Raw genomic sequence first — 16,786 nt, forward strand, 5'->3', positions numbered from 1 at the left:
AATAATAAAAGCAAAACCCACAAAATACTAAGTGATAACAAAAAATTAACGTATGGATTACAAAAAAATTAAAAAATAGATTGTAAAAGATCCACAAAGAGATGAGTATGAGCGCCAGTGGCTCACACCTGCAATTGTAACTTCTCAGGAGCCTGAGAGCCCAAGGATCACAATTTGAAGCTAACCTAGACAGAAAAGTCCAAAAGACTCCATCTCCAAGTAACTAGCAAAATGCTAAACTGGAAGCATGGGTCAAGTGGTAGAGTGCCAGCTGTGAGCAAGCCAAGTAAGTACGGTACAAGGCTCTGTGTTCAAAGGACCAGTACTATTTTTTAAACATTTAAGCCACAAATATAATTAAAAGGCAAACACCACACTAGAAAATAATTATACACAGTACCAGACTTACCATGACTCAACTTATAATTTACAATTTTTCAACTTTATGCTGGTGTGAAAGTGATATGCATCAGTAGAAACTGTACTTTGAATCTGGATCTTTTCCCAGCCTAGCAATGATATACGTGAAATAATAAGCATAATTCCATTTCATTTCAAAACTCATGTACAAAGAACAGGAAAAATATCAAAAGAATGCATGCCAAAATGTCATCAATATTTTCTCTAGATGGAAAGATTTCAGGTTTTTTGTTCCTTGTGTTTCTCTGTATTTTCTTAAATTTCCAAAATTAACACACATCACTTTTGGAATCAGAAGGAAAATGAATATTGAAGGATAGGGGAGAAAAGCTTTCTTGCCAAAGTTAAAAGAGAGAAAAATTGCTCATTTCTCAAAACTACAACTAATGATTTACACGGGGGAGAGGGGGGACAGGCAGGTTGTTGTATGTTGCTGGGATTGGAACTCAAAGCTGGGCAAGTGCTCTACCACTCAGCTAAAGACTTATACTCTACTGCATCGCACTAACCTCTCCCAGCTGCTGAGGCTACTGGTTTGCGGCACTTGCTGCAATGGCTGGTAATTTTCAGCATCCTCCCATGGGCTGCTCCATCCCAGTGCCTCTCTAAAAACAGTTTCCACTTGTGCCTGGTACCGTAGCAAACTCAGATGTGAGGTTCCTGCCTAAGACTGTGGCTTCCTCAGTCTCAGGATACACCACAAGGACTCCTCTTGCTCTCCTGCAGGACCCATTGCACAGGTCCTTAAGCCATGTACCTGTTCACCTCTCATCTCCCACAACACCTGTAACTAGAGACCATGCACTGCCCACCAAGATGCAGGATGCTAATTAACTGGGCATAATAATCAACAACTGAGATAGATGCAGAGCCCAGGGGCAGACAGCCTGAACATTTTCTCCAGGAACAACAGTGGTTGTAGGACCACTTATCCATGAACTTGAGAACCTATTTATTCTTATTCTACATTTGGTTTTGAAAAGTTCATCTATTTCCCTTTCTTCAAGGTTTAAGAGCAGGTAGGGTAGGAACAGACTATTAGAAAAGCAGAATTAAATATTTTTTATATAGATGTTCATGTGTGATAGCTTTAGTTATAGCTGAAAAAATCCTAGGTACAGGAAAGACTATTCAAATAAATTATGCTTCACAGGGAAGAGGATCTACGTGGAAAAAAGTGGGTGAAGAGTGGGCTTCAAAGTTACAGAATTCCTATCTCTCTGACATAGGCATCTAACATCTCATGAAGGATACAAAATGTTGCCCTTCCCAGGATGAATGAGCATCTGGCATGGGAAGGAGACTCACATGTTACAGCAGCATTTGGATTTCTTTCACATTTTCACTTCGTACTGTTTGAAATGTTTTCCACGTCTGTGAATTATGGCTTCAATTAACACAATGGTAAAAAAAAAAAAAAAAAAAGAAGAAGAAGAAGAAAGAAAAAGTGGGAGAAAGATAAGTTTTGGAAGCAGAAATAATTGATAACAGCTTGAGAGCAAGAGAAGAGATACAAGAAAGTTTCAGCAAGTCAAAAATGCAAATGAGACAGAAGGAGGGTAGGAGAAAAGCAGAATTTGGGACCCACAAGGCAAGTAGATATGTAAAATCTATTGTTTCCTGACCACATGACTATACTACACAATTAAATTATGTATTAACAATGTCTCTAAAACATAAAAGTAAGATTAGTTTGCACTTGACACCCTTTGAAAAATTATTAGCATAAATTAATTATACAAAGTGGTGTCATTTATATTTTCAACATTGATATAATGTGCTTTGATCAAATTCATCCCATCTGTATTGCTCTTTCTTAGACTCCCCCTTTACTCCCCTTTTAAACAGTTTTTGATGGGTTTCACTGTGCCCTTTTAATACACACAGATAAGCACACACACATACACACACTTCTTTTGCTGAGTGTCAGTGGCTCACTCTGTAATCCTAGCTACTCAGGAGGCTAAGATCTGAAGATGATGGTTCAAAGCCAACCTGAACAGGAGAGTCCAGGAGACTCTTATTTCCAATTAACCATCCAAAAGCTGGAAATGGCCTTGTAGCTCAAAATGGTACAGCACTAGCCTTGAGTATCAAAACTCAGGGACAGTGCTGAGGCCCTGAGTTCAAGTCCCAGTGCCAGCACAAATGTTTTTTTAAAAAGTACTTCATATTTACCCCCCCACCCCCATCATCCTCTTCACTGAACTTTCTGTGCAGTAAAAAACTGAAATACTACAGACATCCCCATTACAGTCAGAATTAAGACAAAGATACCTAATATCATTCCTACTATTTAAAATTGGTGTGGCCACACCAACAGGACAGAAGAAGGCAATAAACAGCAGAAACACTAAAAAGGAATCATTACTATTACTGTCTATCCATGAAACCCAGAAGAACTAGAGCTTTAGTTCACTGAGTGATTATGTATATACACAAAGAACAATTTCTTTCCAATATAGGAAATATACGAGAAAATGATAGCACTCCCCACAATTGCAAACAATTCCAGATGCCCACACAGCCACCTGAGAAGTACAGGAGGAGCTATATGACAAAATCATGTGTGTACTGAAGCTCCAGATTAAAATATTCAGTATTAAATATGCCAGCTCCTTCAATATTCTTCTATAAACTTAATGCACTTTTTTCAATCAGAATCACAGAGGAATTTTTTTTTCAAGTTAGCTAAATTGTTCTAAAGTTCATTTGGAAACAAAATGCAAGAGACCAGCCAAAAAATTTTGTAACCATGGGATTCGTGCCCTAAAATAATTAAAATATTAAAACAGTGTGGTACTGGCAAAAGAACAAAGATCTGTATCATTGGACAGAAGAACTCCTGAAATAGATCGGAGAATATATTCAAATTAACATAGGCGATGTGGATTATTTTGAGCCAATAGAGAGGGCAAATAAGTTGGGAATCTTCACCTTTGTCTGAATTCAGATCATTTCAGAAGTGGATCATATATATATATATATATATATATATAATGTATGAAAGTACTGTAAGAAACTAAAATGTAGATGTAGATCTACATCAAAGAGCAGTAAGTATGCTAGGAATGAAAACATGGTCGATGTTTAAAAAAAAAAAAAAAACAAGGGCTGGGAATACAGCCTAGTAGTAGAGTGTTTGCCTCACATACATGAAGCCCTGGGTTCGATTCCTCAGTGCCACATACATAGAAAAAGACAGAAGTGGCGCTGTGGCTCAAAAGGTAGAGTGCTAGACACAAGCAAAAGGAAGCCTGAGTTCAAACACCAGGACTGGCAAAAATAAATAAATAAATAAACACTTAGAAATGACTATATAAAAATAAGATGTTAGCCAGGCACCAGTAGCTCACGTTTATAATCCTAGCTGCTCAGAAGGCTGAGTTCTGAGGGTCGTGGTTCAAAGCCTGCTCAGGCAAGAAAGTCAGTAAGACTCTGGTCTCCAATTAATCACAGAAAAAGCCAGAAGTGGCGCTGTGGCTCAAGTGGTAGAGTGCTAGCCTTTAACAAAAGGAGCTCAAGGACAGGGCCCAGGCACATAGTTCAAGCCCTATGACTGGCAAATAAATAAACAAATAAATAAAATGTTTTCCCCCAATGGTGCAGTACTGAGGCTTGAATTTAGAGCCTGGTGCTTGTTCAGCTGGCTTGCTTAGCTGGTGCTCTACCCCTCGAGCCATGCTTCAGACTTAGCTTTTTGCTAGTTGTTTTGGAAATGGAGTGCTGTAGACTATTCTGCCTGAGCTAGCCTTGAGCTTCAATCTTCTGAATCTCAGCATCCTGAATAGCTAGGATTACTGGCATGAGAATTTTTTTTATTTAATAAGAATAAATTAATTATATAAAAGGGTTTTACTGTGATGTTTGCAAAGAGGTTAAGGGTATTAAAGTTTCTAGATTTCTTGATAGAGACAAAGAATGCTCACAAATGAGCAAAACAGGAATGCTTTAGTGGAAGAAATACACAAAGGTCGTGAAATAGAAATTCCCAAAAGATGATATGCAAAACACTGACACTGAAGAAATGCTCACACCTGTCATCCTAGCTACTCAGAAGGCTGAGATCTAAGGACCAAGGTTCAAAGCCAGCCTGGACGGTAAAGTCTGCCTCTACTAAACTACCAAAGAAGCTAGTAGTAGTGCTGTGGCTCAAGTGGTAGAGCACTAGCTTAGAGCAAAAAGAAGGTCAAGGACAGAGCCCAGGCCCTGAGTTCAAGACCCACGACCAGCACAAAGGAAAGAAGGAAGGGAGGAAGGGAGGGAATAAGGGAGGGAGACATTCACAGAAATAGATACTTGTAAAACCAATTAACTATTACTTATCATTCAAACTGGCAAAAGATTCAGGGGCCTGGATAAGGCCCTGAGTGCAATCTTTCTGTAGTGCTTTAAAAACAAAAAAATTAAGGGGCTGGGAATGTGGCTTAGTGGTAGTTCTTGCCTAGCATGCATGAAGCCCAGGGTTCCATTCCTCAGCAACACATAAACAGGAAAGACCAGAAGTGACGCTGTGGCTCATACTTCTAAAATAAAGTTATTTGTAAAGGAAAGCCCTTGACTATCTCTACATTCATAGCAACATCATTCACAATAACCAATGTCCACAGGATCAATGAATAGATAAATAAAATACAGTACATCCATACAGGTGAGTATTAGTCAGCTTTAAAAAAGAAAATTCTGACATATTCCAACATGGCACTCTGCTAAGTAAAATAAGCCAGTCACAAAAGAACAAATGATTCCTCCCTTACATAAGGTGCTTGAGTAGTGACATTCATAGAGGAAGAGACTAGAGCTGGGGTAATGGCAAGTTATTTAATGGGGACAGAGTTTACATCTGGGATGATGAAAAGCCTGAGGTATCTACACAACAACCTGAGTATACTTAATACTACCCAACAGTACATCAAATCAAGTATAAGATGGTAAATTCCAAGTGTATTTTACCACAATTAAAAATAATGATCATTTTTAAAGCTTGACACATAAGTAGTTCAGTTGTACAGGGTTTGGGAAGTCACTTGTGAGGAACAGCTCATGCTCTGATGATGCCAATAAACGAGGTGTTATTGTAGAAAAGTGAGACACAACCAACACCCCAGGGACCTTCCATTTGGCATGGAGTTTCCTCCGCCTGGCATCCAGTACTGTTCTCAGGCTGGCTCTTTTTCAACCTATCTCCCTTTGGTCGGCTTCATCCGCCCGGGGCGCCTGCTGCCAGGCCAAGGCAGAGGGCTCCCACTGGAGAGATAGGAAGGAGTAGAGGGGCTGCCCATTTCCCAGCTACTCTTCTCCCGGCTTGCTGCAGCCCTGGTATGTACAAGCTCCCTAAATGTATGGCTGAGCCTCCTCAAGGCACCCAACTCCCCTTGCCTCGTTCTCTTGGCTCCCAGTATAGAGCAGCATTTGACTTTCTAATTCTCCCCTCCTCGCAACAAAAAGCACAATGTTCCCCAGGCACTTGGCCTGGTGTCTGTACCCAAGCAGAGACGGAGCCAGCAAGGGCAGCAGCAGGAAGCCAGCAAGCCAATGTCTTGCCCAGCTGCCTCTGGTACGATGAACCCCTACCAACCAGCATCAGATTTCCCCCTTTCTGCACACAAAACATCAGCACTATTAAATGACTTTCCTGCTCAGTGTCCCAGGGGGTCGTGAACACCAGTACTGGGTCTTGAACTCAGGGCCTGAATGCTGTCTCTGAGCTTTTTCAGTCAAGGCTGGCACTCTACCACTTGAGCCATACTTCCAACTCTTTGTTCACTCATTCAAAGTAAGAGTCTCCAAAGTAAGAGTCTCACAGACTTTCCTGCTTGAGCTGGCTTTGAATCCCGATCCTCAGATCTTAGCCTCCCGAGTAGATAAGAGTTATAGATGTGAGCCACCAATGCCTGACCCAGTGGGAATCATTACTGCTTTGTGAGGTGAGAAAAATTAAGTTGGATGGACTGATTCCTTTTCTAAAAGATGCTCCATGCTGGAAGGCCAAAGGAGACAGGTGTTCAGACCATCTCTGCCAGCACAGCTCTGGCCATCCCTCAGTGTCCATCCCCGACTCAGTCTGGAGAGGACAAACAGCACATGGTCTTTGGGACTTGCAGAAGGGAGTGGTGCTCAATAACTACATTGCTGTATCCAGATCGTTACCTGTGCTATAGAAAAATTCTGCTTGGCCACTCAGTGAAGTCCTCCCCAGAAGCTGGCAGGGAGGTGGAAGGAGGGGCAGGTGTAAAAGAGAGATGAAAACCCCTCCTAGACAGAGACACCCCAGGCAAGCTGCTGCTGCTGGGAACACAAAGGCTGTCTTCAGTGCTATGGGGGGATGGAAGGTTCGCAGGTGGCGGAGTGCCCTCCACAGTTAAGGTGGTCTCCACAGAAGCACACCCACAAGGGGATGGTGTACTGTAATCCCAACTACTCCGGAGGCAAAAACAGAGGATTGTAGGCAAATAAGTAAGTAAATAAATCTTGAGACCCTCCTCTCGAACAATAAGAAGTTGAACACAATAGCATGTACAAGTCATCCCAGCTACACAAGCAGCATTTAAAATAAGAGGATTGTGGTCCATGTTGATTTGGGCAAAAACTCAAGATCCTATATGAAAAATAACTAAAGCCAAAAGGGCTATTATGGACATGGCTTGGGTGGTAAAGCACTTGCCTAGAAAGCACTAGCCCCTGAATTCTAACCCCAGTACCACCAAAAACACTTCCATTCAGCCCATCAGCAAGAAACCCAACAGAGCAAGGAAATCAGGGACATGTAAGAATGCCTTGTGGCAAAACCTGCTGAGTATTATCACCAAGAAAATATGATCATCCAGGGTGTTGCTCTCATGGGTTGATCAAGGTACAGAAGGTAAAAACTGGAAAGTAGCTAAAATACATGTGGTTAAATAATAAAGGTAAATAGAGCCTAAGGTGGGCTCCGTGTGCCTGGTCTCTCAGCTCCCAATACAGGGTGAGTCCACTCTCTGGGCTAGGGGGAAGACACCAGAGCAGTGAACTCTACGCTGATGGCAGCCACCCAAGGTCCACACATGGGGCCAGGAGAAATTAATCAGTAAAGCCAACCATTTCAATGGTTCAGACACATCATGCTACGCAGGGTGAACAGGTGTGAGGATTTTGTGATCACTAGCCATAAGGAACTCTGAGTGAGTCAGTTTCTCTGTACTTGGACTCGTTCAAGCTCTCGGTACTGGAAAGAAAGGAACAGATTTGCAACCCCGAGGTCCTCCACTCATGCCTCCAGCCAGCTCGGAAATGGTTCCCGCCAAGCTGCCAGCCCAGCCTGAAAATCCAAAGCCTGCAAAAAAGATAATTGAAGCAGAAAAATCCTCCATCTGTGACATCTGAATGTGTTCCAGGCTTCCTGGTATGCCCTAGGGTCACAGTCTCGGGGCCCATCCACTCATCTGTCTGGGGAACCTTCAGGGGCTGGAAGACTTGGGACCTCCAAGGACCACACAGAGACAGCTGGAAGTGACCTTAGGGGATGCAGAAGTCAACCACAAAAAGGAGGGTGAGACCTGGAGAAAGAAAGTGATGGCCAGTGTTATCCAGTTACCTGGTACTTACCCAGACCTCCTGACCCCAACTCATAAGGGGCCCCTCAGAACCATCAAGAGCAAGATGAGGGAAGTTTCAAGAAGAGAAAAGGCAGGCCCTGGGCTGGGATATGGCCTAGTGGCAAGAGTGCTTGCCTCGTATGCATGAAGCTCTGGGTTCGATTCCCCAGCACCATATATATAGAAAATGGACAGAAGGGGCACTGTGGCTCAAATTGGCCGAGTGCTAGCCTTGAGCAAAAAGAAGCCAGGGACAGTGCTCAGGCCCTGAGTTCAAGGCCCAGGACTGGCAAAAAAAAAAAAAAAGGCAGGCCCTGATGAGTGCCAGTGGCTCACGCCTGTAATCCTAGCTACTCAGGAGGCTGAGATCTGAGGATCATGGTTTGAAGCCAGCCCTACAGGAAACTTGGAGAGACTCCTATCCCTAAGAAACTACTCAGAAAGCCACTTCTGGCTTTTTTGGCTCAAGTTGTAGACCACTCTTTTTTTTTTTTCGTCAGTCATGAGGCTTGAACTCTGGGCCTGGGTGCTGACTCTCAGGTCTTCAGCTCAAGGCTACCACTCTACTACTTGGGCTACGGAACCACTTCCGATTTTCTGGTGGTTAACTGGAGATAAGAGTCTCACAGACTTTCCTGCCTGGGCTCGTTTTGAACTGTGAACTGCAGATCACAACCTCCTGAGTAGTTAGGAATACAGGTGTGAGCCACCAGTGCCCAGGTAGAATGCTCTCCTTGAGTAAAAAGAGGCTCAGGGACAGCTCCCAGGCTGAGATCAAGCCCCAGAACTAGCAATCAATCAATCAATCAATAGAAGGCTCCAGCTGGGAATATGGCCTAGTGGTAGACTGCCTGCCTTGTATACATGAAGCCCTGGGTTCAATTCCTCAGGACCACATATACAGAAAAGGCCAGAAGTGTGGCTCTGTGGCTCAAGTGGCAGAGTGCTAGACTTGAGCAAAAAGAAGCCAGGACAGTGCTCAGCCCCTGGGTTCAAGCCCCAAGACTGGCAAAAGAAAAAAAAAAAAAAAGGCCCCCTTGAAGCCTTCCCAACTTCCTAACACTCAGGTATTTTTTTTTTTTTTATAGCAACAGAAAGTTGACTGGCATCACTATTCAAGAAAGCTATTGGGCAAAGCTCAAATCCAGAATCGCGAAGGAAGAAGCAGTTTTCTGGAGGAAAATGGTGTGAACTCAGCCTCCCCTGTTTGTTTTTAACCTCTGGGTGCTCGTAGAAATAGATACCGGGAGGGAGCTCTAAAGATGGGTCCATGTATGTGGTAGGAAAGTAGTCTTAGTGTCAGCCCCAAGATTCCTATATGTGAGAGGGAGATAATGCCTCAGACCCTACCTCCACCTGTTGCTGTTGCTTTCTCCCTGCCTCAGCCTCTCCAGTCTCAGTTCTACCGTCTGCTAAGCAAGCAGGCTGCCCTTTCTACAGCAGAAACCAGACATAGTCCTTCAGTGTCTGATTCCTGCTGTAATCAAGATGAATCCAAATGCTAGACAAAGCAATCAGGCTTGCAGGACCAGCCTCTCTACTCTCAACTCTCACTATGGCCACACAGGATCTCTTTGGGGCCCCACTGCCCCCTGAGCTGTCATCTGAGCCCTGTGCCCTGCACGTCCCTCTCAGGAATGCTCCCTTTATCCTCTTCCTGACCTAACCAGCCCATCCTACTATCATGGGCAAGGCTCTGGAGAAGACAGCTTGGGCTTGAATTCAGAGTGTGACACTGAGAAACTCACTGTGTGACTTTAGCCAGGTTCCCTCACCTTTATAAGCCTCGTTCTCCTCCCTTCAAAAACAAAAGTAACAACCTAAGAATTAGAGAAGGCAATGCATGCAAAGAGCGCTGCACAGTGCCAGGCACACAGAAAGTGCATCCACGGGGGCTGGGGATATAGCCTAGTGGCAAGAGTGCCTGCCTCGGATACACGAGGCCCTAGGTTCGATTCCCCAGCACCACATATACAGAAAACGGCCAGAAGCGGCGCTGTGGCTCAAGTGGCAGAGTGCTAGCCTTGAGCGGGAAGAAGCCAGGGACAGTGCTCAGGCCCTGAGTCCAAGGCCCAGGACTGGCCAAAAAAAAAAGAAAGTGCATCCACGGATGCTAGCTTGGTAATGATGGTGATAGGATGATTGCAGTAATAGCAACAATAATGGTGATGACAGCAAATGACATGATAATAAGAATGAAGAAGAGTATGACAATAAGGATGAAAACTGCAGTAACAATGGTGTTGGTGATGATGCCACAGGGGAGACAGGAAGCCCCTCCTGATTCTGCCCCAGGACTAGCTCAGGTACCCTCTTCTTCCTGTGGTGGCATCCATCTCCCCATAATGTAACTACTAGTATGTCTCACCTCTATAATGATTCCTTTGAGGACAGGATGCCTGTGGCAAGTCTCTACTATAGTTTTATCACTTAGCATGTTTATGGGCACCAGTAGCTCATGCCTGCAATCCTAGCTATTCAAGAGGCTGAGATGTGAAGATCCTGTATTAAAGCCAGCCCATGCCAAAAAAAAAAAAAAAAAAGCCCTTTGAGACTCTATCTACAATTAACCAGTAAAATGCTGGTCTGGAGGCATGGCTCAAGATGTACAGCACCAATAATAAGCAAGAAAGCTATCAAGAACACAAGGACTGGTGTTCAAGTCCCTATCATAGCAACAAAACAAAAAAAAATAAAAATAATACAATCATGCATCACTTAACAGCGGGATACTTTAAAATGCATTATTAGCCAGTCCATCGTTATGTGACATCAGATGAAAGATGGCCTATGCACCCTAAGATGTAACTAGACATCATAATACTTGGCTCTTCATTGAACAAGACAGTGTTATGCTGTACTGGCTGAATGATTTTAATGTGTGTGTATTTATGACATAACAACTCGTCTTCCTACACTTCCACTTGCTACTACTAAAAAAAAAACAGTCTTGGCCACGTGCTGGAGACTCTCCCTATCATCCAGCCTATGCAATGGAGAGGTAGAGACTGGGAGATTGTGGTTCAAGATCAACCCAAAAAAGTTTACAAGCTCTCCATCTCAACAGAAAAAGTTGGGCATCACAGTGCACGTCTGTCATCCCAGCTGCAGGAGAATCATAGTCTAGACTGGCCCAGACAAAAAGTGAGACCCTATCTCAAAACTAACCAGAGCTTGCTAGAGCAAGTACAAAGCCTTAAGTTTAAACACTACTCCCATAAGACTCCTTTTCCCAATAAAATACTAAAAAAGCCAGAAGTAAGGCTTTGGCTCAAATGGTGGTGTACTAGCCTTGAGCAAAACAATCTCAAGGACAGCACCTAGGCCCTGAGTTCAAGCCCCAAGACTGGTACCAAAAAAAAAAAAGTGATTTGTGCAGGGTGCAGATGGCTCACACATTGTAATCCTAGCCACTCAGTAGGCTGAGATGTGAGGATCACAGTTTGAAGCCATCCCAAGCAGAAGGAAAACTATGAAACAAGCTACAGAAGGTCGAAGTCTCTTTAGAATCTACCAGGACATGGGAGCCAATGCTCTCAGGTACGTTCCCTAGATGGTAATCTCCTGGGACACACCATTCCAGCCACACACACCCCTCCTCAGCCCCTTCCCTCAAGGGCCACCCTGGGACAGCATCTTGGGAAAAGAACACTCTGGTGTCTGTTTCTACATGGGAATGATGATAGCTTAGGGTTTAGGTTTCCCTCCCACAAAAGGACTAGACAAAACAGCTTTTTAAGAAAATCATCTTGTACCCTTGTGAAAATATTCTCTTGCTGTTCTCAGCATGCAATATACATGTTCCCAAAAAGTTAACAATTCTTTATTTGTACACTTTATCCATTTTGAAAGTGTATTTGGTGAACATTCTGTTTAAAGAACACTAACATCAAAGAAGGACATTACCTTTTCTGTAGATACTTTTTAGACCTGGATTTCACAGCCCTTCCCAGGCCCAGAATGTTTGTGTATGTACATGTGTGTATGGAGTGCACACACACCTGTGTGCCCACACTAGAGCTTGAATTCAGAGCCTGTGTGCTGTTCCTTAGCTTCTTCACTCCATGCTCTATAGCACTCTACAACTTGAACCACATCGCCACCTCCAGCTTTTTTTATTTTATTTTTTTGCCAGTCCTGGGGCTTGGACTCAGGGCCTGAACACTGTCCCTGGCTTCCTTTTGCTCAAGGCTAGCACTCTGCCACTTGAGCCACAGTGCCACTTCCGGCTTTTTCTGTTTATGTGGTACTGAGGAATCAAACACAGAGCTTCATGCATGCAAGGCGAGCACTCTACTGCTAAGCTACATTCCCAGCTCCACTTCCAGCTTTTTGATAGCTAACTGGAAATAAGTCTTATAGACTTTCCTGTCCAGCCTGGTTTCAAACTGCAATCTTCAGTATCTAGGATTACAGGCATGAGCCACCAGTGCCTGACTCCAGACCAGAAGGCCTTCCTCAGCCAGCTTGCAGTTGCTTCATATGCCTCTCAAAGGGAGAGCCTAGAAGGAAATGTCATATTCCAAACATAACCGCCTCTCCCCTAAGTAAAGGTTCTCATCTATTTTTGTTTTTTGCCAGTCCTGGGGTTTGGACTCAGGGCCTGGGTACTGTCCCTGGCTTCTTTTTGCTCAAGGCTAGCATTCTACCACTTGAGCCACAGCACCACTTGTGGCTTTTTCTGTTTATGTGGTGCTGAGGAACCCAACCCAGGACTTCATGCATGCTAGGCAAGCACTCTACTGCTAAGCCACATTCCCAGCCCAGGTTCTCATCTCTGTGACAAGTAACAGAAAACTCAACTCAAAATGCTTTTAGAAAACTCTATGGTTTTGAGTAATAACTGGACATCACCAAGGTAGAGCTAGTTTTATTCAGAATGTCATCTTCTGAAATAAGTATACTGGGTCTAACCTGTGCCATCTTAGATGTTAAGGAATTGGGTTTAATTGACGTCATCTTGTCTTTATGGTAGAGGCAGAGAAGTTCAATCCTCAGGTGATAGGTTTGCCTGAATTCCTAGAGGCAGGAGCAGAGACTTAGATGACAGGTTACTGGACCTGTCAGTCAGTCTTGTGCTTTGAACTTGGGAGACTTGGGAGTTTCCAGTGACCCTGCCCCCTGGCCCTGACTCTATTTAGGCCGAGAGGAGCTCAGGCACAGGACACCATGCCTCATGTCTCTTGTCTCCTGGCTCTCCTCTGATCACCATGGAGTCCCACTTCAGCTCTCCACTGGAGTAGATCAACTCCAGGTGGTATTTGTTGGTACTGTTTTTTCTGTTCTTCCTTTCCTCTCCAGCCCTCATAGTTCAGTTTCCTAACAGTGTTAAGTATATTCCAGAGATTGCAGGTCTTTGGGACAGGAGTCTACCTGCAGTAGCAGGCTTTCTAATAAAGACTCCCAATTCAACCTCCCAAAATAAAGCTTGTTTCCTGTGACTGAATTCCCATGTAACACTTCCATCTGTCATATAAGCCTTTGCAGCATCAATATTATCTCAGAAGCTGGGCACCAGTACTCATACCTTTAATCCTAGCTACTCAGGAGGTTGAGATCTGAGGATCAGAGCTCAAAGCCAGCCCAGGCATAAAAGACTGAAATTCTTATCTCCAATTAACCGCCAAGAAAACAGAAATAGAGTTGCCTATCAAGTGTTAGAGTACTAGCCTTAAATACAAAAGCTCTGGGACAGCACACAGGCCCTGAAAGCTTGGGACTGGCATTTAAAAAAATTATTCAAGAGTCATGGTGGCAAAATGAATGCTGCAGTTCAAAGCTTCATCCCCATACACAAGGACAAAAAAAAGGCTTCCAGAATTCCCCAATGCACCCCACAAAGACCCAGGTACCCTCTTTCAAAAAAAGCTTTCGACCAATATCCTCTCCTACCTTGTTAGACTAAACTGAGTCATACATCCATTCCTGAACCTGTTTGTATAGTTAATAGGTTAAGTCACCACATGGAGGACTGATGACACAAACCTTGCACAATCTCCCCAAAGCTAATAGCAGGAAACTGCAGGGTTCCAGTGAAATTGAAATAGGGAGTTCAGATCTGGCCAGCACCATCTTGGTCACATGGTGGATGGTAGGAGCCAGCATCCCTTCTTCATGGTGAGGAAAGGTGATGAGTATGCCTGAATCCCTGGAGGCAAGGGAGGGCACCTGGATGATAGGTTATTAAACCTGTCAGTCTAGTGCTCATGACTGGGAGTTTCCTGTGACCTGCCCCATGACCTGACCCTATTTAGGCCTGGACCACCTCAGGCACCATGACACCATGCCACATGTCTCCATGTTCATGTCCTGTCTCCTGGGTCTTCTCCAGTCACCATGATGTCCCACTTCAGCTTCCAGTGGAGCTGAATTGGTTTGTTGGTATTGTTCTTGTTCTTTCTTTCCTCTCTGGCATTCATGGCTCAGTTTTCTAATAGTGTTAATTGTATTTGCTGGCTGCTGGTCTTTGAGACAAAAGTCCACCATGCAGTTGTTGGCCTTTTAATAAAGACTCCAAGATTTGACCTCTCAAAATGTAGCTTCTTGCTGGGCGTCAATGGCTCACACCTGTAATCTTAGCTAATCAGGAGGCCGAGATAAGAGGATAGGTTCAAAGCTGGTTCAAAGCTAGCCGGGGCAGGAAAGTCTGTGAGACTCTTATCTCCAATTAACTACCAGAAAACTGGAAGTGGCGCTGTGGCTCAAGTGGTAGAGTGCTAGCTAGCCTTGAGCTGAAGAGTGCAGAGACGGTGCCCAGGCCTAGAGTTCAAACCCCGTATCCCCCAAAAAACCCAAATGTGGCTTGTTTTCACACCTTATAACAGAATGGGTGCTGGGGTGATGATCACGTGAGATATGTTTAAAAAACTGTTTTTTTTGTTTTGTTTTGTTTTTGCTGAGAAACACTTTCTTCTTACATGGCCTGACAAATTAACTGTGGCAGGATTAAGTCTAGGCATCTCCTCAGAGTCCTCCATTTTACATCTGTGTCCTTTGTCTAGAGATACTCTCTCCTGGAGTCACTTTGTAGCCATCTTGGATTCCAGAAAGGATCAGACCACCTGCCAGGCCTCAATGACTCCTATTGTAACAAGTCTCCACCTGACCAAGCTTGAGACAATGGACTGTCAGACCACCTGACACCACCTCTGAACACACCTGTCACTTGAGACTCTTAACTGTGTCTATCTTTTGCCTACTCACCCTCAGTTCCCTATTGATTTAGCTCAAGTCTGTACCCCAAAGATGGCTAAAGATGCACCAAAGTGCTGTGTTCCCAAAGCATGCTTTTGACATGTAATAAGTCTCTCCCTGTGACTCTTTATTATTTGGTGTATAGGGGTGAGTAGCTGGACATGATCATGTGGTGCCTGGAATTTGGGCTTGGGGTCTAAAAACTCTCATTTTAATCAGTGTTCCCTACTGAAATAAGGATACTGGGTCTAATTGGTGCCATCTTGGCAATGTGGTGGATGGTAGGTAATTTCTAAAAACTCTTGGAAGTGGAATCCCACCCCTAAGTCATGGGCATGCCTGAATTCATAGAGGTAGGGGCGAGGACTTGAACAATAGGTAACTGGACCTGCCAGACCTACACCATGAATTCAGGAGACTCTGTACTCTCTACTCAACCTGCTCAGATGCCACAGGCCCCTCACCATGACACTTTCATGCTCAATATGAGGCCTGCAGCCAGCATCCACCACAGGCCATGCACTTGCTCAGATGTTCTCAACAGGAGCCCATTTAAAACAAGGTGAACCAATGGAATACTACATAGCGATTAGGAATGGTGAAATATTGTTATTCGCAGGGAAATGGTCAGAACTCGAACAAATAATGTTGAACAAGACAAGCCTAGAACACAGAAAACAAAGGGGCATGATCTCCCTGATATATGACTGTTAACAAAGGGAGATGGAGAGACAGTAGAGACCAAGTCTGTGAAACCAAAAACTGCTTGTCAAATAGTATTCCCCACAGGATTGGGGCAGCGACCCAACAGTATGTAACTAAAACCAAACAATTACTCAACATATAACGGTCAAAAATTGGCCTCTCAGGGGAATACAATAGCTCAAAAGCTATGTTTGTACGTTCATATAAGACTACTGTCGACATATGGTCTAATATCGACATTACATTTAAAGCTCTAGGCGAACTTTCTTGGGCGTGGCCACGTGGCTACTGTATATGTTCTTGATACATTGTATATTGTATATATGTCTACCTGACCTAGAGAAGGGATAGAAAAACAGGGCGTAAGATATCACAAGAAATGTACACACTGCCCTACTATGTAACTGTACCCTTTTTGCACAACACCTTGTCAAAAAATTTGTGTTCAATTAATAAATAAATTAAATTTAAAAAGATGTCTTGAAACTAAAAAAAAAAATAGGCTGGGAACATGGCATAGCGGCAGAGTGCTTGCCTAGCATGCATGAAGCCCTGGGTTCAATTCCTCAGCACCACATAAACAGAAAAAGCCAGGTGTGGCGCTGTGGTTTAAGTGGTACAGTGCTAGCCTTGGGCAAAAAAAATCCCAGGGACAGTGCCCAGGCCCTGTGGTTCAAGTCCCAGGACTGGCCAAAAAAAAGGAAGGAAGGAAGAGAAATACTCAAAGAGTTGTGTTCATTAATTAGTCAAGTCCAGAGAATCTCATATGTATACCCTAACAAAGTAGTAACTACTTGAAAAAAGTAACATGAATAAACAAAAACTTGTTGTTGAAAAAAAAAAAACAACAAGGTGAACAAGTCCAGCAGCAGTTGCTCACACCTATAATCCCA

General features: G+C 43.8%; 1 protein-coding gene across 1 annotated transcript in view; it reads right to left on the bottom strand.

The window, feature by feature from the left end:
* Positions 1 to 16,786, bottom strand: part of Ntn1 (netrin 1) — a 176,225-nt gene that overhangs the window by 112,447 nt on the left and 46,992 nt on the right. The window lies entirely within an intron of this gene.

The sequence above is a fragment of the Perognathus longimembris genome, chromosome 17, assembly GCF_023159225.1.
Source record: "Perognathus longimembris pacificus isolate PPM17 chromosome 17, ASM2315922v1, whole genome shotgun sequence".
Lineage (NCBI taxonomy): Eukaryota > Metazoa > Chordata > Mammalia > Rodentia > Heteromyidae > Perognathus > Perognathus longimembris.